Genomic DNA, 27,894 nt, shown 5'->3' with positions numbered 1-27,894 from the left:
GAAGAAGAGTTTAATAGCTATCTATCTATCCATCCATCCATTTATCTATCTATCTAACTAACTGTCTATCTAGTTAGCTAGATGAAACATTTATTAGACATTCACTATGTGCCAGGCATTGTACTAAGTGCTGAGGCCATGAAAACATGCAGGCAAATCAGTCCACTCTCCTCAAGGAGCTCACATTTTAACGGAAAATCCAACACATGCTTTGAAGCTGGTAGCTGGAAGGTGAAGTAGAAGTTTCATCTCAGGAAAGATAAGGCAAAAGCTCACTTATCAGAGCCCAGGATGGATAGGGGCAGACTCTGACTTTCTGGTGGGTATTTAGGCTGGAATCAAGATGGTATGGTTTGGTACTGGAAAGTGAACCATGAAGAGTCATTTTCTTCTCTAACGCAATTCAATCTTCTAAATTAGGACTTTTTTTTTTTTGGTGAGGCAATTGGGGTTAAGTGACTTGTCCAGGGTCACACAGCTAGTAAGCGCTATATGTCTGAGGCCGGATTTGAACTCAGATCCTCCTGAATCCAGGGCTGGTGCTCTATCCACTGCACCACCTAGGTACCCCCTAAATTAGGACTTCTTTGTGTGTGTGTGTGTGTGTGTGTGTGTGTGTGTGTGTGTGTGTGTGTGTGATGTACCCCCTTAGAAACCTGGTGAAGTCTCTGGACCCTTTCTCAGAATAAAAGTTTTGAAAAGCATAAAGTTAAATACATAGGATGCCAAAGGAAACACACACACACACACACACACACACACACACACACACACACACATGCATGCACACATGCACGCACGCATATATATATATATTTTTTCTAAATGAAACATGTAAGAATGCTAGAGATGGAATGTTGTAACATTCCTCAAACTTCCCTTTCATTTGTCAATGTTAGCAAGTACCTTCTGAAGAATCTATGTGTGGGTCACAGGGATCCTCATATATCACATTTATCACTTCTCCCAAAGCCCTAGGTTTCAATGGATTTCATACTATTCACTTTGATCTTTTCCCTTGTTTTTTTTTTTTCATTCATTTCACTATGGAGTTGCAGGCCAATAATAGCTGGAAATTTTTAGAGCAAGCAAAGGTCTTGTTTCTTTTCCAAAGGGGTGTTTGAAAGACAGATGGAAAGCACACACAGTAGCAGCAGCAGCAGCTAGAGTATCCTCAGTAGCAACGTGCCAAAACAGGACCCTCGACTTAGCTCTAACCTAAATTCCCAGAATGGACTATACACTTTCAGTGAGGTGGTAGACTGCAAGATAGGTATTTACATAGAAATCCTGAAAGGATAGCTGCTTTTACTTTGAGGCCCCTAAAAGCTTTTTGTGTGTGTGTGTGTGATTTTTTTTTGTCATCTGTCCCATAACACCAAAGTTCCAGTCATTTTTCTTCCAGGTAAACAATACTTGATGGAAAAATATTTCTTCATCTCATTGTAATAATGCCCAAATTTTTGTTCTAAGCAGTACTCTAAATGACAGATACTTTGTAGCCTGACTTTATGATATTATATTCTTTGGAGACAGAGAGTCAGGATAATAATCTAATTATAATGCAACAAATAGATTTTGAGCTAAATGATTTTTGTTCTTGTGACACACGTTACACTTAATGTACTGTATCCTATTGTATTTGCATCCCATCTCTGGTATTTACTAGCTATGTGACCATGGACTTCGCCTTAATGAGCCTCAGTTTCATCATCTATAAAATGGGCACAATGACACTGGCAGCCCCTACCTCAAAGGTACTATTGGGAGAAACTAATACGATAAACTTTATATGTAAAGTGCCTTTGCACACCTTAAAGCGTTGTATAGATGACAGTAATGATGATAAATACAGGAAGAATATCTTGGTGATGGCAAAGTCATAGTAAGCTAAAATATATTAAATATTATTAATAGCAGCCACCACTGAGTCCTCTACTGATGACATTTTACTTGCCAAAAAAATGTAAGAACAAAATAATGGTTACGAAGAATATTGCAACTTCTTTGTACGAACAAAATAAAAGGGCTTTTTTGGTTGGGAAGGAAAGAGAAAGCATGAAAATTGAAGTACAATTTGGATTCATTTAAAAATGATAGACCTACTTCTGTCACATACACCTCTCTTGTAACTTCAACAAACTTAATAGAAGTAATACATCAGTACAAAATTGGGTCCTCTATTCAATCATAATTTGAAATCCACGTGGGCAACACCTTTGTAACTTGAATTGTCACCCTTCAGATCAATTGTGATCAAGGAGTCCGATTCAACATTTACTTTCTGAAGTCTAATATTTACCAAATGTTCAGCCTAGCTTTCTTAGCAATCTTCTTTTACAAATTAGGAAATGGAGACTATTGACTGAGACTAGATGGTTTACCCAAGGTCACACAATGACTCAGGATTAGACCAGCTATTATAACTTTAATTCCTCCAGCTGGCCATTGTTTTTCTTTGCCCAGTAAGCCATATAGTGTGCTGTATCGCTTGAAACTGAATTAAATTGTTTTACTGAATGCATTAAATATGATTCATAGTGCCACCTACAACATTTGCCTTAACTCTCAGGAAGTCTTTCTCATAAAGATGTAAAAGAGCTATGCCCTATAATTAACTCCTCGCCAAAGCCATGGGATTGAATCCGTAACACCACTGTGCATATATCATGGATTAGCCGAAAAGTTTCTTGAGAACTATGTAAAAATGTGTGGGCTGCATTTAGACTTTTATAGATCTTACCCAAAAATAATACTTCATTACTTCATTTGCCTGAAGGGATCATGCTTATGACCAAAAAAAAAAATTAAATGAGCAAGCTTTTCACCTCTATTTAATAGAGGCTTATTTTAAAAGTGAATGCATTATTACTAATAATACCACTAATGTATCATTATCCCAAATATTCAGTCTTTGCCCTGTATTGCATCAAATTTTTTTAGATGTAGAGACTTTGCTGAAGAGATCAGAATCAATTGGAACAGAAAGAGGTGCATATTATCCTTGTCTTGTCCATTACTAGAGTTGTACTGAGCGTACTTGCTGTGAACCTACAAAAAAACAACTTATATTCTAATTACTTTTATTCAACTACAAAGAGCAGTTATTTTATCTAGCTGGGCAATAGTCCACATACCCCTGAATACGAAGGAATAATGGCAGGATAGCTGCTTATCTCTTGACTGTTTCTGTCTGAACTGTGTTGACAAAGATAAGAATGAGGTAACAATAAAAATCATAATGATAAAAGCAACTCCTGCTTCTATGGCACTTGAAGCTTCCCAGTCTCAAAGCATCTTTGTTCTTATTGTTGAGTCATTTTAGTTATGGATGACTCTTCATGACCCCGTCTGGGGTTTTCTTGGCAAAGGTACTGAGTTGCTTTACCATAGCCTTCTCCAGCTCATTTTACAGATGAGGAAACTGAGTCAAACAAGGTTAAGTGACTTACCCAGGGTCACACAGGTAGTATGTGTCTGAAGCCAGATTTGAACTCATGAAGATGAGCTCCTGATTCCAAGCCAGGTGCTCTATCATCTGTGCCACTTAACTGCCCAAAGGCATCTTTACACATTCTTTAGATAGAAAATGGGAGAATCAACCTCCTTGGGGTGCACTATTGTTCTCAAAGCCTGTTGTCAGAATGCTACATATCAGAAACCAAGAGACAGAATCAATCTAAATCTTGTTTTGTCTTCACTAACTTCCAAAGAAAACAGTAAAGAATTCTTTGCCTTCATGAGCCCCAGACATGAGTTGAAACAAAAGGCTAGATATGATCCAATGAACTCTACTCAGTGCAAACACTGCAGATTTGTTTTGAGAACATTGGAATTGGGGGTGGAGAGGCAAGAAGGAGAATTCCAGCATTTGATTCTTTACAGTTCTTTACCAGAGTCAAGATGGTTCCCCTAGCAGCAAGATTATTGACTAAAACTCTAAACTACTTAATCAAATCACCTACAATGTTGTAGATAAAGGGGCCTGCCTTATCTAAAAACCTGCCCTACAATGCTTTCTAAAGTACTATCAGCTAATGAACATCTTATAGCAACCACAGTGAATGCTCACCCACACTTCTTTCTTTTACATAGCCGTCTGGATCCAAAATTTCTGCTGACATGAGTTACAATAGAAAATTTCTAAAGCTCCAAGTGAGCTATGGCTTGTAGCTCTATACTTGCAAACATCCTCTTGGAAGGTATTGGTTGGTATCCATTTTCCCTTAATTATGTAAACAATGCATCCATTATCCACAGGCACACAGAACATATTGTATGCATCCTAATGATATTAAATTAAGATTACATTAACTAATACTGGAACACTATTACCCAGGTGGCAATGGCATTTTTTCATATCTAAACTACTTGTGTTTTATCCTTTGTTCAGGCCAGGTTTAGGAATTTCCATTAGAAGAGCTCAGTCTTAGTGTTTTTTTCTCCACCACTTTTTATTGGAGGAGTAAACATAAACTAAACCCTATCACATTTGTATTTACTGTCCTCAGGGATCATGTCTTGCTTTGGATTCAACAAACAAACACAAAAGGCTGTGAAAAGAACTGTCAAATTCCAGATGTGGAGATTCATTGTTCATGAGATAGACTAGTCTTCATTTTCTGTCTGTTCTACTGTATACCTTCTACTAGCATGGCAGTGTGGTACAGAGAAAAGAGCAGCATCTCTGAAGCCAGAGGTAGTGTTGATGTTTAGTCATTTTTCAGTGGTGTCCAACTCTTCTTAACCCCATTTGGGGGTTTGCTTGCCAAAGACATGGGAATGGTTTGCCATTTCCTTCTCCAGCTCATTTTACAGATGAGGAAACTGAGGCAAACAGCATTAAATGACTTGCCCAGAGTCACCCAGCTAGTAAGTGTCTGGGGATAGATTTGAACTCAGGTCTTCCTGACTCTAGGCCTGGTGGTCTATTCACTACATCACATAGATGAGTAAAGTGCAAGTCCTCCTTTTAATGATTATCATCTGTGTGACATTGGCCAAGTTATTTAACCTCCCTGGGCCTCAGTTTCTCCATCTGTAATTGGAATTCCCATAACCATGAGGAATTGACTAAATGGCCTTTCAAGTCTCCTCTAGATCTGTGACCCAAAGTTTCTAAACATTATACCTGAAGTAGGAGCTTTCACAAGCTCAAGGCTCAAACTGTATATACATTATATAGGAACAATGAGTAAAGGCCCAGGTTAGTAATTGAATTTTAGGAAACCAGAAATTTTTGAGCAACTAAGTCATTTTGACTATTATAAATACACAAATTAAAAATAAAGGGCATATGAAGAGAGACACTATCTGTATCCAGAGAAAGAACTGATAAATAAAAGTATACATAGAATAATTTTACACATATATGTGTGTATATATAAATATGAATATATATGTGTATATATATATATGTATATATATATATGTGTGTGTATATATATATATGTATATATATATATGTGTGTGTATATATATATATGTGTATATATATATGTATATATATATATATATATATATATATATATATATATATATATGCACACAAAGGAAGAAAGGGGAAAAAAGAAATTTACATGGTAACTTTATTATATATTTAAAAGGAATAGCAAATCGTACATAATAGATTCAAAGTTTCGTATGCAATTATCTTTTTTAAAAATTGTGCTATGTTATAGAAATGCTTGTTTTATTTCATAAATTAAAAATAAAATAAATTTAATTAAAAGAAAAAGGAACAAGAAATTCTGGTATCCCCATACCCTGGAGAGTACAAGTGAGGTAAAAGACTGAGTCTGCTTTCTGGAACCTCCAGAATCCAGGGTGCAACCAAAAGAATCAAAGAATTGTAGATTTACAGCTAGAATGAACCTTAGAGGTCATCAGGTATCAACCTTTTCACTTTACAAATGAGGAAACTGAGGTACAGAGAGGGTATAGGACACATTAGAATATAAACTCTTTGTCAATTGATTAATTGCCCCACATTTCAACCAGTAAGCATCTACCAAGTCCAGCACTCTATCTACTATGCCATTTAGCTGCCTCATAGCATTACCTGTCATGAATGTGGATGCTACCAACTATCTCACGGACTCCTCCATATCTCCTGACCTAGCGTCTGTGGTTACTCTGTCCTAACACTACAACAACAATGCAGTTCTCCATTATCACCTAATTCCAAAAGTCCTGTCACTACTTCTATAATGTTTCCATTTTCCGTCACTGGACATTTCCTTCTGGATCCTCCCTCTTCCCTTGGCTTTGGTGAAACCAAATCTCTCCTAATACCTGTTTCACCATTTCTAAATCTGCTTTGCCAGCCCATCATCAATCTACATTAATGCTTTATTTTGAACTCTCCTCTTTTTCTGTACTTCCTCCCTTGGTCTTTTCATCCCTTCCCATGGATCTGATATGTGGATGAGTCCCCAAATCTTTTTGTACATCTCTACTATGCATCTCCTCTCAAGGCCCTTCAGTACAACCCTAATTCAGATTAATATCACTTGGACCTCCTAATGGGTCTCCCTACTTCTAATCTTTCTCTCTCTGATCCATGTGATCTTTCTAAGGGTCTAGTGGTAACAAGCCATTTTCATGGTTTAAAAAAAAAAGTCTATTTCTATTTATCTGAGAGAAAATACAAACACCATTGTCTGGCATTTATATCACTCTAAACTCAGACTACCTTTCTTGCTTCTTTTCGTATTATTGTTCCTTTTTACCCATTCTGCAGTCTAGCTAAACTGGATATGACACTTGCCATCTCCTATCTCTATTCATATGTATACTCCATGCCCCATGCCTGCAATCTATTCTTTCCTCATCTTTGCCTTTTAAAATCCTTCCAAGCCCAGCTCACATATCCACTTCTCCAAAAAAGCTTCCTGATCCCAAAGTTGATAATACTTTTGTACTGCCTCAAATTACTATTTTCTTATTAAGATAGATGTTTTACCTACCCTGAAGAATATTATCCCCTTGGGGCAGGTCTTGTCTTGTTTTTATCTTTTTAGTCCAATGCAGAATGATTCAAGGAAGTAGAAGAGTTAGATACTATGCTTGCAAGATCCCTTAGATAACAATAGTGTGAATTCTTTAATGGAAATAAAGCAAAAAATGGAAGAAAGTGACTAAAGAATCTTCTAAGATATGGGATGATAGAATGCTATTAATTATATTCAAAGAACACCAGCAACACAAAAAAAAATTCCACTACATCCAAAACAAGTGAAATGAGAATCTGAAAGAATGTCATTCTTCCTTGATAGAATAAGGAAATGCATCAACTGGAAAATAATCCTTTCTCTCCATATTATAAATCTTTGAGAATTGAAACTGTTCTAATTCAAGAAGACTAAATTTCACCATGCTTAGCACAATGGGAACAGGACAAGTTGGGTCCAAATTCTCAGTCACTTGTTAGCTGGGTCATGCTGGGCAATCTGCTTGACTTCTTAGAAAATCAGTGCCCTCAACTGTACAATTTCACAATAATAACGCCTCTCTCACATGGTTGTTTAGAGGACCCCATGAGACAGTGTATATAAAGTGCTGGGGTTTTTTTTACAAACCTTAAAGGACTATATAAATTATTCCTGCTCTTCTTGTTCATATCTATTGTCTCATCTTTTAATAGAGTTCACCAACATTATTTTTGTTGACATTTTGGGCATTATTTTATTGGTAATAATGGTCATTCAGTGGCATGGTAGAACTATCTGTTTTATGCAGGTTGAGCTGGTAGAGGCTATCATTGCATCTTGTTTAGCCCAGGGACCAGGGCTTGAAATATTAGTTGTTTCTTTTTCCCATGAGTCACTGAAGTTGCAACCCATGGGAAGCTGGTACTGGATGGATTAAGGAGAGCTCATACTGCTAGATTTTCTGACTTAGGTTGCTAATGGCCATGGTGGATGTGGAGGTAGAGGAGGGTAGCATTCAGTCTGAGTTAGTATCCTTTTTAACTTTAGGAATTTTGTCCTTTTGTTATTAATGCAGTCATTTGTATTGAATTTTATGTTCTCTCCTTACATTCTCTTCATAAACCTAAATCACTGGCCTGATTTAGGTCTGGCCCAAAAGAAGAGGTGAAGGTAGTTGAAAATTAAATTATAAGTGTTTGAGTGATCTTGTTTCAGCATGAAACTTGAATTCTTACACTCTTAGAGAAAACATATTCAGGTTGAATATGCTTTTTTAATTTATTTATAAGGACTTCAGTTTGAAAAATGTTAAAAGTAAAAAATAACATTTTTATGAAGAACACAATCCCCTAATTTTATCATGTCCAAAGGCATCAAAGACTCTGAAAATAATTGTTTTTATTCCATTCATCCATGCAATGCCCAACATTGCTTGAAATCTAATTCCATTGAACCTCAAGTAGTGTCTCTGAAGCCCCTGATTATCAACAACTACCTGCACATTTCTCAATTTCCTAAAGAGGAGTTTGAGAAAGTATCCCAGGAGGCAAAGTCTGATTTGCTTCTCACAATTCATTTTTTCATGTCTTCAAGATTTCATCTGCTTAACAAATCACAAATTCATTAGCATTGTCATAGCCCAGCAAGACAAGGCATGCATTTGTTGTTACTGGATCAAGTGCCTCCTTTACTTCATGCAAATCACGTTTAAGCATCTGAAGATGCTGCCGTCGGGCAGACACCAAACCAAATACAGAAGAAGGAAAGAAAGATGGCAAACAGAATCTTTCTTGTACTGACACCAACGTTTGATTGGTATCTAGGAAATAAGTAAATCTTTCACTTAAAATGTTAAATGAATTTTGTCTGTCTTGGTTCTGCTAAACATACATACACACGTATGATGTAAGTTTTCTCAATGTTTTGTAACTACTTTAAGGGAAAAGAAAAAAAAACTCCTAAAATATATACCTAGCCCTTGTCTCCTTCAAGTCTTCTCCTCGTATCAATAACTATGGCTTTCCCAGTGCATTGACAACTAGGCAATATAAAACCATACAAGCGTAGCATCCCCTTCACAGGAATAATTATTTAAAATAGGAATATACTAGCTGGGGTGTAGGGTATGTTCAGGGAAGATTAGTATCTCTGTTGTGAAGGCTGCCAAATCTTTTTCAGGGAGGCTTTCCAACCTTTGTGTCTACCTGTTCCATTTAACTCTCACCCATGACTCCAAGGAGTTGTAGCATGCATAGCGGCCCCACCCTTGGTAAAATGTTTTGGCAGATGAGATAAACTAGGTTGAGGGTAAGCAAGGGGTCTACCTTAAGCATGTGAAGACTTCCTCTGGCGGAATGGTTGGATGAGAACAATTTGTTCCAACACCCATGAAGGTAGCTGAAATAGGTGCTGTGGAGTGCTTAGAGCTTGATTAGATATCAAAGATGCCAAGATGATCCACTGCATCTTGAGCCATCACCAATCATCTTGATTCTGTCCTGCCACTGGACTGTGATGACTCTGGAGGAGAGAGTGAAGCTGACAACTTCGTGCAACTCTGTCTCACTTAAATCCAATTTACACAGGAATCAAAGGACATCACCCATGCTAGCTACTCTAATAAATGATTTCATCTCCTACTAAACTGAATTTATTTTAATTTCTTATTGTGTTCTTTCCACATTGTGAAATACTGGTTGTTTCCTGTTACTTGTCCAAGGAACTAAATTATTACTTATGATTTGACAATATTTCAATTTAGTAATACTGAATAGCATTGTTATTATTAATAGATAGTACTTATATAGTTCTTTAAGGTTTACAAAGCACTTTTAAAATATTATCTTATTTAAAAATATCAGATTTAGATGCTATTGTTATTCCATTTCTCATCCCCAGGTAAGAAAATTGAGGCTAAGAGAGGTCAAAAAATTTGCATAGGGTCACACAGCCACTTAATGCCTTGAACTCAGATCTTCTTGACTTTAGGTTCAGAACTCCATCCTTGTATCACCTTGCTGCCTAATCAGTGAGGAAGCTAGCTAGTGAGGAAGAGAAAGAGTAAATGTGTGTATAAGTGTGTGTGTGTGTGTGTGTGTGTGTGTGTGTGTGTGTGTGTGTGTGTGTGGATGTAAAGTATATAAATGTGTGAAGGGAACAGAACTATGGTGTGGCATACAATGGGCAAGTGAAAGGGAGGAAATAACAAGTCTGAGTTCTTATAGCATTGTAGAGTTATTACATCAAAATAGTACTCTATTATGTTTACATGTCACAATTTATTCTATTATGCTTTAAGAAATAAGGAAATAGATGATTTCAATGATATTTGGGAAAATTTATATGAACTGGTGAAGAGTGAAATAAAAAGAATCAGAAGAATAATTTATACTTGTAATATCAATATTATAAAAAGAAACAATCCTGGTAACTTTATAATTATAAATTGATGAAGAATAAAATAAGCAGGAACAGAACAATTTATCCAATAGCCACAATATTGAAAAAATAAGCAATTTTGAAAGCTATAAATGTTGCAGTCTGAGAGATTGAGACTCCTCAAAGACTGGAGTACAGGACAGGGTGGTCTGGAATGAATTCACAGACTCAAGCATTCAAGTCAAGTTGGCAAAAAATTTATTGTTATGCTTTTCAGCGGGCAAGGATTCTTAAGAAACCTGTGAAAGACTGAGGATGGAGCTAGGGTTTATATGGAAGAGGGTTTGGAACAGGAATGCCAGGGATACCGATTAGGTAATCTAAAGGTCCAGGTGTCTTTGGGAGCTATGGATGGGAAAGCGTAGGGAGTATACCAGACAGGGAGGGAGATGTCAGAGGTATGGATCTTGGGAATCTGGCAGGAGGAAGAGTCCCTGGGACAGCTAGGGACAAAATTCCTTAGGCCAGAGAAGACACACCTCTCTCCCTGTCCTGATTAGAGAGTGCTCTGCAACAAGAGAAAGTTTTCTCACAAGACAGGAGCTTACTAAGTAATTGAGAGGCTTCCAGAGACATGATCTTAGGGCTTTGTGCAGCTGCACCAGGGAGAAAGGTAAGGGTCTTGCTGGGGCCCACTCATGAGTAGTTGCTAGGCACAGTATCCTTGGGCTGGGGAGAAATTGTCAGAGACAGTGGTTCTGAGACTAGGGAGAAATTGGGGTCCAAGTATAAGCACAAGCACCCAAACACAAGCACCCAAGCACCCCATTTTAAAAACTACAATCAATATACTAGCCATTCATGATTCCGCAGAACCATTGAAGAAACTCACTATCCATTACTGAGACATTACAGAATTAGGGGATAGAATACACATATACACACATACATACATAAACACATACACAGACACTTAGGGAATTTATTTTGCTTGATTATGCATATTTGTTACAAGAAATGTATTTTTTTTCTTTTTCTTTTTAATGGGAGGGTAGGAGAGAGAGAAAATAGATTTCTGGGATTTTGTTTGTTTTTTAAAAGAGATGAGGAGGGCATGTTGCAGATATGAAATGTTGCATGTACTTATAGACAAAGTCACTATATCACTAGTTTTACTTAAATGTTTTACTTTGTTGTAAGAGAGCTTTCAGGAAGTGGAATAATCTGCAAAAGTTTGTGATGCAAAAACAAAACACGCCACTAAAACTTTTAAACATAAATGTTAACTAAAAATAGAACTAGAAAATAATACTTCAGAATTAAGAAGTAGTGCAGACTTTAAGGGGTGGAGTCAAGATAGTGGAGTAAGAAAGCACTCAGCTAAGCTCTCCTAAAATTACCCTCCAAAAATAACTTTAAAATAATGCCTCAAATCTAATTCTGGAGTGTCAGAGCAAACAAAAGGTCAGAGTGAGTCATTCCAGCCCAAGACAACTTAGGAGGTCAAGAAGAGAGATCTGTGAGGGAAGCAGAGGTTAGCAGAGAACCCATGTGGATAAGACATCAGTGGAGGAACTAAGAGATGGAGGCCGAAGCAGCAGCAGCGTTGGGAACTCTCAAGTCAGAGAAGGTAACTGGTCAGAAAGAGATTACAGGGAACCCCAGTGCTGGCACTAGACAAAGGATCAGACACTGTGTGGCAACTTTATTGCCTGTATCTACTTCTGGGTCATAATTCAAGGGCAGAAAGGAGTACTCTTAGTCAAGAAGGAGTGGATAGTTCCAGATCCAAGGATCCAGGGACTATGAGAAAGAGTATCATTTCTGGTCCCAAGGGATCAGGGGCCCTTCCTGCGTAATGATCGAAGTGCAGACCAAGACAGCAGTGACCACACCTCTCCCTTGATCACACTCCCCAGAAGCACTAAAAACACCCAAACCCCAAGAACTAGCTCTGAAAACAGCAGTGAGGAAAAAGCCTGAAGTTTGAATCGGAGCCCATCCACTTCAACACCAGAAATAGAGACTAACATTAATATGAAGTTCCAAATCTACAAATAGGGTGGCAAAAGAACAAACAGACAAAAAAAAAAAAAAGAATCTGATCATACAAAGCTACTGTGGTGACAGGGAAGATAAAGACACAAACTCAGAAGAAGACCCTGAAGTCAACATAGCTACAAGCAAAGCCTCAAAGAAAAATGTGAACGGGACACAGCTGAACAAGAATTCCTAGAAGAAATAGAACATTAATTTAAAATCAATAAAAGTAGTAGAGGGAAAAGTTGGTAAAGAAATGAAAGCAAAGAAACAAAGAAATAAAACAGACGTTATAGGTAGGAAAGGATAAAAAGAGAGAGGATAAACAGAAAAAAATATGATGTAGGGAAATGCAGTTAGTCATTATAGCTGTGAATGTGAATGGAATGAACTTACCCATAAAATGGAAGCAAAAGCAGAATGGATTAAAAACCAAAATCCAACAATATATTGTTTACAAAAAACATACTTGAAGCAGAGAGAGACACACTGAGGGTTAAAAGAAGGGGCTGAAGCAGAATCTATTATGCTTCAACTGAAATTTTAAAAAGGCAGGCATACCAATCATGATTTCAGACAAAGCAAAAGCAAAAATTGACCTAATTAAAAGGGATTAGCAGACACTTGTAACTTGCTAAACACCACACACACACACACACACACACACACACACACACACACACACTGAAGTAACAGCAGTACTAAACATAGACGCACCAAATGTCATGTCATGCCAATTCTTAAAAAGAAAAGTTAAATGAATTTCAGAAGGAAATAACCAGTAAAACTATACTAGTGGGGGACCTCAACTTTCCCCCATAAGAGCTAGATAAAGCTAACCATAAAAATAGATAAAGAAAAGAAGCACAGAGGATAAATAGAAAAAGTTAGAAAAGTTATTATGATAGAACACTGGAGAAAACTGAGTGGGAATAGAAAGGAGTATCCTTTTTTCTTTTTCTATCTTTTTTTTTTTGGCAATTGGGGTTAAGTGACTTGCCCAAGGTCACACAGCTAGTAAGTGTCAAGTGTTTGGTCTGAGGCCATATTTGAACTCAGATTCTTCTGACGTCAGGGCTGGTGCTCTATCGATTGTGCCACCTAGCTTCCCCAAGTATACTTTTTTTCTGAGCTGTACATGACATCTTCACAAAAATTGACCTTGTATTAGGGTATAAAAACCTCACAACCAAATGAAGAAAAGCATAAATATTACATAGACCCATTTCAAACCATAATGCAATAAAAATGACCTTTAATAAAGGTCTCTGGAAGCATAGATTAAAACTAATTGGAACTGAGTAATCAAATCCTAAAGAATGATTGGGTAAAAAAAAAACAAAAAACCAAGAAATCATACAAACAATCAATGATTTCATTGAAGAGAATGACAATAATGAGAACATTTGAAAATTTTGGGGATACAGCCAGAGCAAGACTTAGGTGAAATATATATATACATATATGTGTGTGTATACATACATACATATATACATATATACATACATACATACATACATACATACATCAATAAAAGAGAGAAAGAGCAATGAATTGGGCAGACAACTAAAAAACTAGAAAAAGAATAAATTTTAAAATTCCCAATTAGATATCAAAATGGAAATCCTGAAAACCAAAAGATAGATTAACAAAATTGAAAGCAAGAAAACTATTGAACTAATATAGAAAATTAGGAGCTGGTTTTATGAAAAAAATACAAATATATATAAACTACCCAAATTAACAAAAGAAGAAATAGAATACTTAAATAACTCTGTCTTAGAAAAATAAATTGAACAAGCCCTCAATGGCTTCACTAAGAAAAAAATCCCCTCTCCCTAAGTGTCCTTGTGTGAGTGACATTGTCTTTAAACCCTGCGTGGCAATCCCTGAAGCACTTTTGAGATGCCCAGGGAAGACAGAGCTACCTGGAAATCCAATCACTTCGTCAAGATCATCCAACTTTTGGACGATTATCCAAAATGCTTCGTTGTCGGAGCAGACAATGTGGGCTCCAAACAGATGCAGCAGATCCGGATGTCCCTCCGTGGGAAGGCCATAGTATTGATGGGAAAAAACACCATGATGCTCAAAGCCATTCGTGGATATCTGGAGAACGAACAACCCTGCCCTGGAAAAACTGCTGCTTCACATTCGGCGAAATGTGGGCTTTGTGTTCACCAAGGAAGATCTGACAGAGATTAGGGATCTGGCCAATAAGGTGCCAGCTGCTGCCCGTGCCAATGCCATCGCACCATGTGATGTCACCATGCCAGCCCAGAACACTGGCCTGGGTCCTGAGAAGACTTCCTTCTTCCAGGCTCTGGACATCACCATCAAGATTTCCAGGGACACCATTGAAATCTTGAGTGATGTGCAGCTAATTAAGAGTGGAGACAAAGTGGGCACCAGCAAGGCCACCTTGTTGAACATGCTGAACATCTCCCCTTTCTCCTTTGGGCTGATCATTCAGCAAATGTTTGACAATGGCAGCATCTATAACCCTGAAGTTCTGGACATCACAGAGGAGACTTTGCACCTTCTGTTCTTAGAAGGTGTCTGAAATGTTGCCAGCGTCTGTCTGTAGATTGGCTACCTGACTGTTGCATCAGTACCCCACTCGATCATCAATGGGTACAAGTGGGTCTTGACTGTAGCTGTGGAGACTGAGTACACTTTCCCACTTGCTGAAAAGTTGAAGGCTTTCCTGGCCAACCCTTCAGCATTTGCAGTGGCCCTCCCTGAGGCTGCTGCTCCAGCTGCTGCTGCACCTGGTGCCGCTGCTCCTGCCAAGGTGGAAACCAAGGAGTCTGATGAAGATATGGGATTTAGTCTATTTGATTAGCCCACAGGAAACACTTATTTCAGTCAGTTTATTTGTGAAACAAAGAAATGAAAGTGCTCATTAAAAAAAAGAAAAAGAAAAGGAAAGAAGAGAAGAGAAAAGAAAAGAAAAGAAAAGAAAGAAGAAAAGAAAAGAAAAGAAAAGAAAAGAAAAGAAAAGAAAAGAAAAGAAAAGAAAAGAAGAGAAGAGAAGAAAGAAAAAAAAATCCCCAGGACTATATGAACTCACAAGTGAATTCTATCAAACATTTAAGGAACCATTAATCCCAATACTGTAAAAACCATTTGAAAAAAAATAGGTTAAAAAAAACAGATAAAGAAAACTATGCCCAATTTACTATATGAATAATAGAGCCAATTTTTTAAACAAAATACTAGCAAGAGATTATAGTAATATATCAAAAAGATCATACATTATGACCAGGTATTCATACCAGGAATGCAGTAATATTTTAGTATTAAGAAAACTATTAGCATGATTGACCATACCAATAACAGCAACAATGAAAATCATATGATTATATCCATAGATGAAGAAAAAGCTTTTGATAAAATATAATATACCCATTCATATTAAAAAAAATCAGAGAACATAGGAATAAATGGAACTTTTCTTAAAATGATAAGTAATATCTATCTAAAACCATCAATGAGCATTATCTGTAATGTTGATAAACTAGAAGCCTTCCCAATAAGATCAGGGATGAAGCAAGGATGCCCATTATCACCACTATTATTCAGTATTAGTGGTGATAATGGGCATTCTTGCTTATTTAATATTGTGCTAGAAATGTTAGCTATAGTAATGAGAGAAAAAAAAAGAAATTGAAGGAATTAGATCAGGCAATGAGGAAACAAAACTGTCATTATTTGCAGATGATATAATGGTATAGAGAGCCTTAGAAAAGTTGAAACAATTAACAACTTTAGTAAACTTGAAAGATGCAAAATAAACCCTATTCATCAGCAGTATTTCTATATACTATAGAAAAAAAAATAAAAACAAAAACAAACAAGAAAACCTAGTAGGGAAGAGATAAAGAAATTTCATCTTAAAAAGATGCAGACACAAAGGACTTGGGAGTCTATCTGCCAAGACAAACCCAAGAATTATATGGACACAATTTCAAAACACTTTTCATACAAATAAAGACAGATACAAGCAATTAGAGAAATATAATGCATGCTAGTAAAATACCAACATTTTAAAATAGATAGCTTTGATTATACAAAACTAAAAAGTTTTTGTACAAATAAAACCAATGCAACAAAAATTATAAAGCATCCCACCAAAAAAAAAAAAAGAAGAAGCAGAAAAAAAGGAAAACAGAAAACTGGGGAAAATTTTTGCAACAAGTATTTGGAATATAGGCTTCATTTCTCAAATATATAGAGAACTGAGTCAAATTTATAAAAATACAAGTCATTCTCCAATTGATAAATGGTCAAAGGATATAACATGGACAGTTTTCAGGCAAAGAAATCAAAGTTATCTATGAAAAAATGCCCTAAATAGCTGTTGCTTAGAGAAATGCAAATTAAAACAACTCTGAGACAAGGGAAGGAGAGAGGGATAGAATTTGAAACTCAAAATTAAAAAAAAAGTTAAAAGAATTTTTTAAAAAAAGAACTCAACATTTGACAGAAATTGCTGAGACAATTGGAAAGCAATTTGGCAAGAAATAGGCATAGACCAACATCTCACATGATATATCAAGATAAGGGCAAAATGGATAAATTATTTAGACATAAAGGGTGATATCGCAAGTAAATTAGAGAACATAGAAGAATGTGTCTGTAAGATTTATGGATGACAGAAGAACTTATGACCAAACAAGAGATAGAGGGAATAACAAGAAACAAAATAAATAATTTTGATTACATGAAATTAAAAAGCTTTTGAACAAACAAAACCAATACAGCCAAAACTAGAAGGAAAACAGGAAACTAGAAAAAATTTTGCATCAAGTTTCTTTGATAAAGGTCTCATTTCTCAAATATATAAGAAACTGAGCCAAATTTATAAAAATAAGAGCCATTTCCCAGTTGATAAATGGTCAAAGTAATATGGACAGTTGGTTTTCAGAAGACGGAATCAAAACTATCAATAGTCATATAAAAATGCTCTAAATCCCTGTGGAGTAGAGAAATGAAAATTGAACCATTTCTGAGATACCGCCTCACATTCATTAGACTGGCTAATATAACAGAAAATAAAAATAAGAAATGCTGGAAGGGATGTGGAAAAAAATTGGGACACTAAGGCACTATTGGTGTAGTGGTAATTAGTCCAACCATTCTGAAGAACAATTTGAAACTATGCCCAAAGGACTACAAAACTGTTCACACCCTTTAACCTAGTAATATCACTGCTAGGTCTGTAACCTGTAGAAATCAAAGAAAAGTGAAAAGGTCCTATTTACAACATATATGTGTGTGTGTGTATATATATATATATATATATATATATATATATATATATACAACATATATGTGTGTGTATATATATATATACACATATATATGTATATATATATACATATATGTGTGTGTGTATGTGTGTATATATATGTATATATATATGTGTATATGTATATATGTATATATATACACATATGTATGTGCATATATCAGTTCTTTTTTATGATGGCAAAGAATTGGAAATTGAGGGGATGCCCATCAATTGGAGAATGGGTGAACAAGTTGTGCTACATATAATTGTGATAAAATACTATTGAACTATTAGAAATGACTAGCAGGATGATTTTTAAATTCTGGGAAGATTTATATGAATTCTTACAAAGTCAAGTTAGCAGAACCAGAAGAACACACAGTAACAGCAAGGTTTTAAGGATGATCAACTGTGAAACTTAGCTACTCCAATTAAAACAATTATCCAAGACAGTTCCAAAGGGCTCATGATGAAATATGCTATACACTTCCAGAGAGAGAACTGATAAACTCTGAATGCAGATTGAAGCATACTTTTAAAGAACTTTATTTTTATTGTTTTATTTTGTTTGTTTTTTGTAACTTGGATAATGTGGAAATGTTTTATATGATCTCACATGCATAACTGTGAAATCAAACTGCTTGCTTTTTAAGGAGGGGAGAAACAAGAGGAAAGGAAAGAATTTGGAATTCAAAATTTTAATAAAGGATTATTATTTTTTTGCATGTAATTGGGAAATATTTAATGACATAAATAAAACATTTTTTTAAAAAAAAAAGGTACTGTAGGTTAATGTTGTGATTCATCTCTTGGTAGTTAGTAACCAATAAAATAATGGATATACTCAAATGCCCTTTTTTTTTTTTACCAAGAATATTACTGATTTAAAGATAATAAGCTCCAATCTTCCATAGTCCTTAAGTCATACTTTGCTCCTGATGGACTTAGAAAGGATACTTTGGTCAGTTGGGGTGTATGTAATGGGCTATAAGCATTACTGTGATCTTTCATGCCTCACTTGCAGGGAGCAATTTAGAAAATGGATAGAATCGGGTTCAATAGATATAAAAGTCAAATCTACACTATTCGTATTATAGCAATTCATATTATAGCTATCCATACTATAGCAATAACAATAATAGCTCATACGTTATAGCAGCCCTGTGATATAGTAGTGTAAGTATTATTGTCCTCATTTTCCAGATGAGGAAACAGGAACAGAGAGGAGTTTGTCCAAGAGCACAAGGCTAGTTAGTGGTAAAAGTGGGACTTGAATTCCTATCTTGTAATTCATTATCTTGGGCATTTTTCCCTGCAGCATCCTTCTACTATTCAATTTGCCTGGTTACATTTATACACACTTAGATGTTTCTTCTGCTTATGAAACTAGAACCGTATCCAAATATATCTAAACATTTTTATGCTAAGTATATCAGCATATGAAAAAATTAATCCACATCATTACCATGATACTACTTCAGTGGATCCAGGTTTCAAGCTCTCAGCAGAATGTATTCTCCTTTCACTGTTCCAGGTCAAAATCCATCCATGCACTCTCATCCTGTGTGATTTCCATTCATAAAAATGTACATGACACGCTGGAGGCCTTCCTCTGTTTCCTTTACTATTTCTTGGATACAAATGCCATGCTTTTCCTATCCATTTGTTATTTCTCCTTCTTACCAAATATGTGACCCTGGCGATATCTTTACCATAACTTTTCAAGCACTAAGTCAGTGTTGGCAATGAGCCTACTTGTATTCACCATGCATCTTTCCATTGTAATTTAGGCCAACTACCATTGGGACTTTTCTGCAGCTCTAATGGTGAATGATTCACTGGATTTGGAGTCAGAAAGATCTGAGTCAGATACTTCCTATTTCAATGACTCTGGAAAAGTCCCATCAAGTCTTTCAGTCTTGATTTTGTCGTCTGTAAAGTGGCAATAATAATGGCATCAATCTCAGAGAGTTGTTGGGAGGATCAAACCTTAAAATGATGTGTAGTTGTTTAGTCAAGGAACATTGTTAAGCACTTCCTACATACCAGGGACTGAGCTAAGTGAATACAAATATGCAAAAGAAAGATAGCCGATGATCTCAAGGAGTTTACATTCTAATAGGAAAGACAATACATAAAAGGAAGCTAAAAAGAGGGAAGGAGGAAAAAGGTACCCCGCCAGGGGCATGATGGAGAAGTCCAGGGGAAGAGAGCCTGGTGAGAAATGATAAGATTATTGGCCTGGGCACCCTCCTTAAAAGGAGGTTTGGGGAAGAGCCTTCCACCCTTCAATCAGAGAAATAGGCCCCACAGAGGGCACTTTGGATGCATGAAATGTTGAGTTACAAGGTAAAAGTAATGTTCCAGGATAATGACCTTTCTGTGACATAATGGAAAATTATGAAGAAGTGCAACCTGGTGGGAAATGAAAAGATGGCTAGCCTAGGCACCAGGCCATGATCATGGTAGCTATTTATCATCATCGTCATCATCATCGTCATCATCATCATCATCATCATCATCATTATTTGTGGCTATGTAACACTATTGGAATCAGTGAGAATAATAATTGGCCCATTGGCCAAACATGATACATCCTAATCTATTCCTTTTGTCCATTTCTAGACATACTTGGGATATTTCTCTCCAAATGCACATAAGAATCTGAGGAGGATGTGTTCCATAGCCCTTTGTTTTCTTTGTTGGGGAATCTAAGGCAATGTACTTTGATTAATGTTCATCTCATTGAGAGGGCCCTGTGCTGTTCCAAGGCTCAATTCAACCAATACAACATCATCTAAATGAAGACTATTTCTAGAATATATCCACTAATAGGGCTTCCCTAGACCTTCTTACACATGAAAGCAGATGTGAAACTAGAGGAATTTGTACAATTAGGTACCTTAGTCTCTATAAATAGCACACCTATCTAAATATAAGAAGTCTGGGTCCTTGCAAAGAATTTTTAATTTTGGAAAAACCCAAAAATTGGGATGAAAGTATCATATGACACCATTGTTTACTCAGAGAAGAAAATAAGGCATTAAAGAAGGCAGTTAGGGGTCAGGGGGAAAGTCAACTCCTTCGCTGAGACAGCTCCTAACCATAGTGCCTCCTCAGGTCCCCAGAGAGGTATACATAAATGGAGATAGAGATCAATGTTCTGAAAGGCAGCCTGGTGTGACTTAAAGGGACTGCAAATTTTGAACCTGATGTGGGAGGAGTTTAGAAGAGTAATCAAAGGAGTCTGATCAACTTGATATAGATAAAGAGATAAGCCAATTAATTGGGCTATTGATTATGTCCCCTAGTTAGGTTTGAAGATCCTCATGGTGAGATGGTTTCACATCCCTGTGGATTGATTGAGTAGGTAGTAAGAAGCAGGACAAACCAATTCACACCTCATTGAAGAGGATTGATTAAGTCTCAGCAGGTGATATGGCTTTGTTGGCTCACATTATTGAAGTTCAGGGATACCCTCTCGTACTGATCCTATAAAACAGATTCAGAGATGTCTGAGCACAAGCTGGATAACAGAGACCTGAGCGGGTAATTTGGTTTGGCCCCTGTAGATAAAAGCCTGGATGTTTATTTGCACAGGTATGCCTCCCCCAGAGCCTCTGTATACCGTTATCATTGCTTCTATCACCAGCAATGGCAATAAGGATGAACCAGTCCGAGAAATAGAAGCATTTGGGAAGAGTGGGAAAGTATCAAAAGGCCCCTGAGTCCCTGGACTCAGTTTTGGAAAACAATGGCAGAACCTCTCAGTTGCAAGTTTATTTCCCATGACTCACCTTCACACACTCATATGTTTCAGCCAAACTAGTCTACTTCTTGTTTCCTGAACTCAGCATTTATCTCCCACCTCCGTGCTTTTGCATGCGTAGAATGCACTACCTCCTCACCACTCTTTAACAGGATTCTTAGCTTCCTTCAAGTCTCAGTTCATAAAATCAGTCGTTCCTGTCCCCCATACTTGTTGCTTCTTTCTCCCTTCTCAAATTATCAGGCATATCCTCATCTATCCTTCAGTAGTATATAAACCCCTCAAGGTCATGTACTGTTCTTTTAATTTTTTTTTTTTGTATTTGTCAGTGTCTAGCATAATGCTTTCAACATAATAGGTGCCTAATAAATGCATGTTGGGTTGAATTGAATTTACCATCATCTATTTACATCTATGCATCTATCCATTGGCCTTTGGGTGACCTGATATATTGACTTATTGGAGATTTATAATCATTTAGTAGCATGAGAAGAATTTTGTTATTGAAGATATGGTTTTATGATTCAGAAAGAAGTTTGGGGCCAATGAAAATGCCATGCAATTTTCCAAATGCAATCTAGTATACTCTTTCTCATGCTAAATTCTAATTCCAGTTCATCTGTACTATCACGTATAGATAACAGACAGAGATAGATAGATAGCAAACATATGTATATAACCATGTGCATGTACACAAATACGTATACACATTTCTCTCTCCTTTCTCTCTCTCTCTTTCTCTCTCTCAATATTGCTGCTGGACCCACAGGAGCTAGGCACTGTGCCTACTCCCTGCAACCCTGTGAATTAAAGACCTTTTTCTGTTTTAGATCCATATGCATGGTTTGGATTTAGACCTGGGAGATCAGATTTCTAATGAGATGAGAGTTGGGCTTCCTTTGACTCATTATTTCCCTCACTCTACCTATCAAGGGGAAAAAATTTCTTAAGACTCAAGTTTTGGCTCATGCCTAGGAGATCTCTGAGGGGGAGGGAGAAGATCAGGAAGGTACTTAACATGTAATATAATCATGTATGGAGTATGTATTTCCTACACTCAAAAGAACTGCTAAACACAAAACACTCACAAGCATGCATTTAGCAGAGTCAAACTTTCTTCGAAGGTTGATTCTTAAATAACTATGTAATGCAGCAGATAGAGTTCTAGGCTTGGAGTCAGGACCTGAATTCAAATCTGGCCAAAGATACTTACTAGCTGGGTGACTCTGCCTCAATTTTCTTATCTGCAAAATGGAGATAATTTCACCTACCTGTCAGGGCTGTAGTAAGGATCAAGTGAGCTATTTGTAAATTACTTAGCACATAGGCATACTTAATAAATACTCATTTCCTTCCTTTATTAATATTCATCTAAATATAAGGCACTTTGTCATACTGCTGGTTATATATTTTAGATTTTACTTCAGTGCTGGACTGTCACCCTCACAGTAGATGTCTTCTAGAAAGTGATCCCAGGGCTTGGACTAGGATGGGGGTGGGAGAAGCTGTCCCTCCTCCACCCCTCGAAGGAGGTGACTGGAAACAGAGTTAATATGATCTACAACCTGGAAGAGAAAAGAAGGAAAGAGAGCCAGGGGTGGAGTCATTCCCTCTTTAAAGGTCCACTGAGTCTCAGCTCCTCTGGCTCAGCATCTGAGGGATTATTTAATTATGACTGTCACCACTGTTACCAGCCAGAAGCAGCTAAAGGTTCCATCACCTCCAAGATGTCTAAGCTCGGAGCTAGCTCTACAGTCAGTCAGAAGAAGGAAGGGCAGCTCTGTGCATATTCAATAAGATGGTCCCATTACATACAAATGAAACAGCTCTTTCATGGTCTGTACCTACAGTCTAATGTATCTGTGATCCCACTGATATGGACATGTCTTCAAGCAATGCTATCAAAAGTTCATCACAATTGGTTCACCCAATATGTTGGAACCTTCTGCATGTTCTCTTAATAACGTGTGTATGGCAATAAACCATGGGAGTCATCCATTTACTATTTTTCACTCTCATCATATGATAAACCTACCTGTTTTTCTGGTCATATAGCTTTCTGATGATATCCTTTACTCCAATTTTATTCATAATCTGTCACTGGTAATATTTTACATATTCATGTCATTAATTCTTGTATTTCTTTCTCCATCTACCCAAATTCTACTCTTCCTTCAAGGCACATCTCAAGTTCTACTTCATCCATGAAAGCCTACCTAGCCTAGTCCAGTTCACAATGACATCTTTAAACTCTGAGAACTTATTGTCAACTCTATATCAGTTATTTGACATTACTTACAGACATATTGTTTCTCTCACTGTTGTCTTACATGGTAGAACTTTTATATGGTTACTGTAATTTTCATGATCATCTCAAATCCCCAAATAGATATCAGTGGTCAAAGGCAAGGAGTATGTCACATGTTTGTACTGCCCACATACTCACAGTGACTAGCATAATATCTTACATATGGATGAACCTATACTATCTTAAATTTTCATTGTCAAAAATAACATATCATGGCATATATGTTTGTTATTTCTTGGTATTTATCTTTTCTTTCCATTCCCACTTGCCCGCTATTATTGACTCATATTCTTTAGCAGAAATATATAGAAGGAAAGAAGGTAGTACATAAAATCAAAGAATCTCAATTTTGAAATTAGGAAAGATTTTAGGCCATCACTTAAAAAATGAAGCCTTTTCACATTATAGAGTTGTCCATAATTAGACTGACCTGGACCCACCCACAAGAGGGTAGTTATGCTCAGTCCTGATCTCTGGTAATATCAATTTGGCATCTGGTTTGAGGATGAAATGGAGAGGTGAGAGACTTGAAGAAGGAAGCTCAATTAAGAAGTTATTTCAATATTTGGGCAAGAGGCAATCAAGGTCTAAAAAGGGAATTAAATGAAGAAAGAGGAATGAATAGGAGAGATGGGGAATTAGAATTAACAAGATTTTGCAGCTGATTAAACAACAGCAAAGGAATAGGTGCATTGTAGAATAAAGAATGACTCTGAAGTTGATAGCCTGAGTGAGTGGAAAGAAGCTGGTGCTCTTGGTAGAAATAGGGAAGTTATCCAACCATTCTGGAGAGCAATTTGGAACTATGCCCAAAGGTCTATAAAACTGTGCATAACCTTTGATCCAACAATACCATCACTGCATACAATCTGTATCCCAAAGAGATCATAAAAAATGGAAAAGGACCCACATGTACAAAGATATTTATAGTAGCTCTTTTTGTGGTGGCAAAGAATTGGAAATTGAGAGAATTCCCATCAATTGGGGAATGACTGAACAAGTTGTGGTATATGAATGTAATGGAATACTATTATGCTATAAGAAATGATGAGCAGGCAGATTTCAGAAAAAAACCTGGAAAGACTTACATGAATTGATGCTGAGTGAAATGAGCAGAACCAGGAGAACATTTTACAAGGTAACAACAACATTGTGGGATGATCAGCTATGATGAACTTAGCTCTTCTCAGCAATACAATGATCTAAGACAATTCTAAAAGACTCATGATGGAAAATGCTATCCACATGCAGAGAAAGAATTATGGAGACTGAATGCAAATTGAAACATACTGTTTTTCTTCTTCCTGGTTTTCCCCTTTTGTTCTGATTCTTCTTTCATAACATGACTAATATGGAAATATGTTTAATATGATTGTACATGTATAGCCTACATCAAATTGCTTGCTGTTTTGGGGAGAGGGGAGTGAAGGGAAAGGAGAGGGGAGGGAGGGAGAAAAAAATTTTGAAATTCAAAATCTTATAAAAGTGAATTTTGAAAACTATCTTTTCATGTAATTGGAAAAAATACTACTAAGTAGGGGAAAAAAGAAATAGGGAAGTTAGTAATAGGGATGGGTTTGGGATTAAAGGTAATTATTTTTGATTTTGACATGTTGAGCTTGAGATACCTAAAGGACATTGAGTTGCATATGTCTAATGGACATTTGATGATACTAGACTGGAGGTCAGATCTGGTAATCATTTATATAGAGATGATCATTGAATCCTTTGGAGCTAATATGATCACAGAGACATGACGGAATAATGATTTGTTTCAATCATTTACTTCAAAACTCAATAGATCCATGATCAAATCAATTTGGACACTTGTTCCAGCAGTGAGGGACTGTAATTTCTCTATAACTTCTTTTCCTATGTGACTCTTGTCCTCTCATAAATCCTCCCCAGAGAATCTGTTCACAATGCTATATATCTTTCTCTATTACTTTAAAATTCTTTTGACCCCATTTGGGTACCTAAATTGCCCTTTTTCTTGCTATATCAGCATCCTACTTCCTCTTCTAATTGTCCAATTCCTGTATATCTTTTATCTCACTTCTTATTCTTTAATTATTGTTGGTAATGGTCTATGGACTGCTTATGTCTACCATTACCCTTTATGTTACCTGCAATTTTGATTCATTAGAGATTTTGGTTTTCTACTATGTTTAGCCCATTTATTATCAGTGGGAGAATATTAATGCTAAAAGGTGGGGTTTTGTGTCATGGAGCAGATTGTGATCATGAAAAGTGTTATGCAGTACCCCACACGCAATCCAGCCAGATCTGTTATTATTGGAATTAGTTTAATATCCATCTGTAGTGTCTAAAGTCATACAGCTTGTCAATGACACATCTGGGATTAGGATCCAGTTCCCCTGCCTTTTAGTCAATTACTCTTTCCATAATACCATATTGAAGAGAAAATGATAAGTGCTGCCAGAAATTTTTGCTGGGTACTTCAGCCACAATACTTGTATGACCTGTCACAGAAAAAGGTGAATGACCCTTCTGTCAGATGCTTGGTTTTGATACAAAGGAATCTGGTTCCACTTGGAGAGTCTTCTTTCTTCTTTGGCCCATTTTTCCCATCCAGAAAATCTGGGGATTTCTGTATCTGTCAGCCCTTCTTCCACAAAGGCCAGCATAGTCTTACAATTCTGCCCTGGGTAAATTTCTCTTCCATGATAGTCTGCATATCATTACTTTTACTGCATTTCTCAGAATGAGAATCACAGAATTCCAGAGTTGTGAAAGAGACTTCAGCCGCCATCTAATTCAACACAAACCTGAAAAAGCTCCAAGTGCTAGCATATTCTGTTTATTTTCACGCCTCCTTGAGGATCTCATTCACCATCCGGCATTCCTGACCTTTTTACCTGCTACCTACTTGCCACCAGACATCTTCTATAGAGCCTTCTACTTCAGTTCCCAGAAGATGACATTGATCGTTCTCTTTCCCAGGGAGTATGAAAAGGTCTAGAAGACCCAGTCTCTAGCTTGAAAACATATTAATAAATCAATTAATCCTACATATTAATCAATTAATTGATCAGTTAATTAAACATTAATAGGTCACAACACATCACAATAGATCACAAGTCCAGATAAAGGCACTTCCATTTCATAAAAGACTTTATTGTTCAGTCATTTTTCTATTGTGCTCAACTCTTTGTGACCCCATTTGGGGTTTTCTTGGTAGATATACTAGAGTGGTTTGCCATTTTCTTCTCCAGCTCATTTTGTAGATATGAAAACTAAGGCAGAGTTAAGTGACTTGCGCAGGGTCACTCAACTAGTAAGTATCTGAGACCAGATTTGAACTCAGAGAGATGAGTCTTCTTGAATCCTGACTCTATTCACTGCGCCACTTAGTTGCCTTCACTTGTACTGTATTTCCCATGTCCATTTTTGTTGCTGTTGTTATGCCACTTTTAGTCACATTTGACTTTTTGTGATCCCGTTTGGGGTTTTCTTGGCAAAGATACTAGAATACTTTGCCATTTCCTTCTTCAGCTCATTTAATAGATAAGGAGCTGAGGCAAACAGGCTTAAGTGACTTGCGCAGGTTCACACAGCTAGAAAGTGTCTGAGGCTGGATTTGAACTCAGGTCTTCTTGACTCTGGAGTGATTCTATCCACTGCGCCACTTTGCTGTCCTTTGCTATGTCTGTAAGTCCCACAAAAAGGTCTCCATAATACTATCTTCCCTTGCGCATTACAAGCAGGTCTCTTTTTTGCTTGTGATAGAAATAATAATAATAATGAGTGGAGCAAATCCATTTACTAGTGAACAAAGTTGAATATTGACCCTAAATTCCTTCCTTTGGATTCTATTGAGAATAGTGCCTGCTTAAGCCAGCACTGCCAAACTAAAAATGGGAGAGGCAGTATGAAAGGTAGATGTACAGAACTTTGTGTATCCCGGACTAGTGAAGAAACTCTTATGTCTAGACACAGTTGCTCATACTTGGAAATTTGTGGTGGATCCAGAGTGACAAATGACTATAATCCATGACATACTATTTCTTTAAGTGCGAGCTGAAAGTATTTCTATATAACAAGTAATGCATCACCGGGAAATATACATTTACTAAGCAGTTATTATTTGAAGATATTGTACTAAATCCTGTTGGAGAGAGGAATACGAGTAAGACACAGTGCCTTTCCT

At 36.7% G+C, this 27,894-nt stretch overlaps 1 long non-coding RNA gene and 1 pseudogene across 1 annotated transcript in view; one reads left to right on the top strand and one right to left on the bottom strand.

The window, feature by feature from the left end:
• LOC110196710 (uncharacterized) overlaps nucleotides 1-27,894 on the bottom strand; it is a 164,774-nt gene that overhangs the window by 29,083 nt on the left and 107,797 nt on the right. The gene's annotated exons all lie outside the window — the stretch shown is intronic.
• LOC110196709 (large ribosomal subunit protein uL10 pseudogene) lies at nucleotides 14,256-15,195 on the top strand (annotated as a pseudogene).

This window comes from Phascolarctos cinereus, unplaced genomic scaffold (assembly GCF_003287225.1).
Source record: "Phascolarctos cinereus isolate Bilbo 61053 unplaced genomic scaffold, phaCin_HiC Scaffold_7;HRSCAF=346, whole genome shotgun sequence".
Taxonomy (NCBI): Eukaryota; Metazoa; Chordata; class Mammalia; order Diprotodontia; family Phascolarctidae; genus Phascolarctos; species Phascolarctos cinereus.
The sequence above is the reverse complement of the archived record's forward strand: the minus strand, read 5'-3'. Positions and strand labels throughout refer to the sequence as shown.